Source organism: Chiloscyllium punctatum, chromosome 31 (assembly GCF_047496795.1).
Source record: "Chiloscyllium punctatum isolate Juve2018m chromosome 31, sChiPun1.3, whole genome shotgun sequence".
Taxonomy (NCBI): domain Eukaryota; kingdom Metazoa; phylum Chordata; class Chondrichthyes; order Orectolobiformes; family Hemiscylliidae; genus Chiloscyllium; species Chiloscyllium punctatum.
In genome coordinates this window covers 55,714,172-55,718,699 of record NC_092769.1, presented here as the reverse complement: position 1 = coordinate 55,718,699, position 4,528 = coordinate 55,714,172, and the positions used below count along the sequence as shown (strand labels likewise).

Here is a 4,528-nt window from a genome sequence, read left to right as displayed (position 1 = left end):
AGAGAATCTGGATAAAGTAGACTGTAAACAAAAAATTTATGGTGGGAAGTTGATGAGCAGTGGAAGATTTTCAAAGACATTTTACAAAGTGCTCAGCAAAGATATATTCCAGTGAAACGGAAGGACTGGATGAAAAGGTATACTCGGCAATGGGTATCTAAGGAAAGTGATCAAATTAGACCCGAAGAACATCAGACATAGGAGTGGAAGTAAGGCCATTTGGCCCATCAAGTCCACTCCGCCATTTAATCATGGCTGATGGGCATTTCAACTCCACTCACCCGCATTCTCCCCGTAGCCCTTAATTCCTTGTGACATCAAGAATATATCAATCTCTGCCTTGAAGACATTTAGCATCCCAGTATCCACTGCACTCCATGTCAATGAATTCCACAGGCCCACAACTCTCTGGCTGAAGAAATGTCTCCGCATTTCTGTTCTGAATTTACCCCCGCTAATTGTAAGGCTGTGCCCACCAGTCCTAATCTCCTCACCTAACGGAAACAATTTCCTAGCATCCACCCTTTCCAAAACATGTATTATCTTGAAAGTTTCTATTAGATCTCCCCTTAACCTTCTAAACTCCAATGAATATAATCCCAGGATCCTCAGCCTTTCCTCGTATGTTAGACCTCCCATTCCAGGGATCATCCATGTGAATCTCCGCTGGACATGCTCCAGTGCCAGTATGTCCTTCCTGAGGTATGGGGACCAAAACTGGACACAGTACGCCAAATGGCGCCGAACCAGAGCTTTGTAAAGTCTCAGTAGCGCATCGCTGCTTTTGTATTCCAACCCTCTTGAGATAAATGACAACATTGCATTCGCTTTCTTAATCATGGACTCAACCTGCATGTTTACCTTTAGAGAAGCCTCGACTAGCACTCCCAGATCCCTTTGTACTTTGGCTTTATGAATTTTCTCACCGTTTACAAGGTAGTCCATGCTTGTATTCTTTTTTTCCAAAGTGCAAGACCTCGCATTTGCTCACATTGAATTTCATCAGCCATTTCCTGGACCACTCTCCCAAACTGTCTAGATCATTCTGCAGCCTCCCCACTTCCTCAGTACTACCTGCCTGTCCACCTAACTTTGTATCATTGGCAAACTTCGCTAGAATGCCCCAAGTCCCTTCATCCGAATAATTAATATATAACATGACCACGCAGGTAACCATGCCTGGGATCCAATCAACGACATGTCCAGCAGTAACTTCAGTGCATTTGCTGAATGGGAAGACTGTTAAAGTGCAAGGAGTTATCGAAGCAGCTCAGTCCTCAGTCATACAGTCCCCTCAAGTTTAGACTGTTCAGATCTCTACTATATCTGAATGTGAGGACTCCCAGGAATCTGTGGATAGCATGACTGACTCTCAGAAACATAGAGAAATTCTATCGAGACGGCCTTCATTCAGGAAAATCCTGAATGAACTTTCTTCTGATCCCCCGGTATGCCAAGAAATTGATGAGGAAAAATCAGAAGAAGAGTCTGTCTCAACTGTTACTACAATGACGATGCAGACACCCATCTATCAGACTATCAGCAGTCAATACATTGCTATCACACAGCGGGGGAGTAATTCAGCTGGCCAACAATGGTTCAGATGGAGTGCAAGGACTGCAGACACTAACAATGACCAACGCAGCTACAGCCAAGGTTGGAGCAGCCATTGTACTGTATGCACAAGCCCTGATGGACAGCAAATCTTTGTTGAAAATGTGTTGCTGGAAAAGCGCAGCAGGTCAGGTAGCATCCAAGGAACAGGAGAATCGACGTTTCGGGCATAAGCCCTTCTGTGCCAGGCAGCCAAGTGCTTGTACGAGGTGCTGCTGAAGATGTCCAAAACTATAAGATCCGTACAACTCCTAACTCCACTGCTGGCCAGGGAATGGTTATGGCATCTTCACCAGTCCTGCAAAGCCAGTCCCAGAATGCTGAAGAAACCACTCATAAATGTGAAATCTGCCTCATGAAAAACAGGGAAGCAGCTCGAGAGTGCCGTCGCAAGAAGAAAGAGTATGTGAAATGCTTGGAGAATCGGGTTGCTATTCTGGAAAATCAAATTGAAAGAGAAGGTGTACAAAGTGGCCAAAAACAGCGTGAAACTAGAACTGGGAAAACGTTAAAGGTCAACTGAAAGCCACAAAAGAGCTATAAAGAAAACTAATATAGAACATGAGAAAAATAAACTAGCACAGACTATAAAGACAGAGAGCAAAAGTTTATATAAATATATATAATGAGAAAAGAGTGGCTAAATTAAATGTTGGTCCTTTGGAAAATGAGAAGAAGCATTTAGTTATGGGATATCACAGTGGAGGATGCTAATATCTTTCCAGTAACTAGCAAAGAGACAAAGGTAGGTGAGGATTTGGAAACTATCATTATTACGGAACAGCTAGTTTTAGACTGTTTGGAGGTAATTGAGCTAATGATAGAAAAGTCTTCTGACCCTGATGGAATGCCTCCCAGGGTACGAAAAGAGATGCCAGGAAAAATAGCAAATGCACTGGCAGTAATCTTCTAAAATTCACTGGACTCTGTGGCAGTCCCAGCAGATTGGAAAACAGCAAAAGTTACACCACTGTTTTAAAAAGGAGGTGGACAAAAAGTGGGGAATTATATACCAGTTAGTTTATTCTCTGTAGTGGGAAAGATGCTTGGGTCTATTATCAAGGAAGAAATAACAGAGAATTTCAATAGAAATTGTCCCATTGTACAGATGCAGTATGGGTTCATGAAGGGCAGGTCATGCTTGACCAATCTTTTGGAATTCTATGAAGACATTTCAAGCAAGGTGGACAACGGGGACCCAGTGGATGTGGTGTACCTGGATTTCCAAAAGACCATCAACAAGGTGCTGTGCAAGAAGCTGTTGCACAATATAAGGGTGCATGGCATTAGCGGTAGAGTATTAGCATGGATAGAAGATTGGTAAACTAATAGGAAGCAAACCGTTGGGGACAAATGAGTATTATTCTGGCTGACAATCATTGACAAGTCGTGTGCCTCAGGGATCAGTGTTGGGACTGCAATTATTTACAACTGATACAGATGATTTGGAGTTGGAACTACATGTAGGGTGTCAAAGTTTGCATGTGACACTAAGATGATTAGCAGGACAAAGTGAGCGGAGGACTGTGAAACTTTGCAGAGCAACGTAGATACATTGAGTGGGTAATGGTCTGTCAAATTAAGTAGAATGATTGTAAATATAAAATTTATACTCTTTTTTTGTAGTAACATTTAAAAATAAAATAACTTGAATGTTTAAAAAGTTGCATCATTTGCTTTGCAGAGTGACCTGAGCATCCTTCTGCATGAAGGTTGGTCACTAGGTACAACAATCAGTTCAGAAAGCAAATGAAATTTTGTCCTTCGTTGCTGAAAGGAATGTGTTTAAAGGCAGAGGTTATGTTCCAGCTGTATTTGAGTGCTGGTGAGGCCACACCTGGAGTACTGCATGTAGTTTTTGTCTTCTTACTTGAGAAAGGATGTACCGGCACTAGAAGTGGTGCAGAGGAGGTTAACTAGGTTGATTCCGGAGTTGAGGGGTTTAGTTTAAGAGAGACTGAGTAGATTGGGATTATATTCATCAGAATTCAGAAGAATGGAAAACATATAAAATAATTAATGCAATGGATAAAACAGAAGTAGAGAGATGTTTCGATTGGCAGGTGAAGCCAGGACAAGAGGGCATCACCTCAAAATTAGAGGCAGCAAATTTAAGACTGAATTGAGCTGGAACTTCTTGACCTCTATGGAATTCATTGCCCAGGGAAGTAGTTGATGCTAGTTCAGAAAACGTTTTTAAAGCTACGTTAGATTTTTAAAAACGTAATTAATTCATGGACACGGTGAGAACGTAGGTAAATGGTTCTGTGTCCACGAAATGATCAGCCATGATCTTATTAAATGGCAGAGCAGGCTCGAAGGGCAGGACGGCCTTCTACTGTTCCTACTTCTTACGTTATCTCTCCCTCATTCGTGACTTGGAGGTGTTGGATTGGGATGGACAAAAGTAAAATTCACAGAACACCAGGTTATTGGTCAACAATATTCTTTGGAAGCACTAGATTTGCTGGTTCTTCATCAGGTGGTTTTGAGATGGTGTTTTCATATTTAACTCTTGTAATTCATGAACAGCAACAAAAGCCACGAAGCAATCCGCATGTTCCAGCCAACAATGGGCCCCGGGTGATTGATGTCAGAGGCGGACCAATGGAAAGGCAGAGACAGCGCTGGAGGACCTGCGAGGCAGTTGGTCCTCCGATCAATCAGGATGAATGAGGGGGCGGGACTAGACTATACCACGTGATCATCCTCGCAATCGGTTCGGGATGTGTGGACGGAGAGCCGTTGGTAAAGATAGAAATAAACAGCAGCAAGCGGGAGGGAAATGGTGTTGGTATGGGTTGAGAGGGTTTATAGTCATTTGGTGCACATCGGAAAATACAAATTTGAAACTTAGTCCCGTTTTTGCAGTAAACGGGACAATGCCTCATCTCGCGATTGACTCGAGTAAGTG

At 42.7% G+C, this 4,528-nt stretch overlaps 1 pseudogene; it reads left to right on the top strand.

Moving 5' to 3' along the window:
• The first annotated feature begins 1,175 nt into the window (after positions 1–1,175).
• On the top strand, positions 1,176–4,290 carry LOC140456882 (cyclic AMP-responsive element-binding protein 1 pseudogene; annotated as a pseudogene).
• Positions 4,291–4,528: the final 238 nt, after the last annotated feature.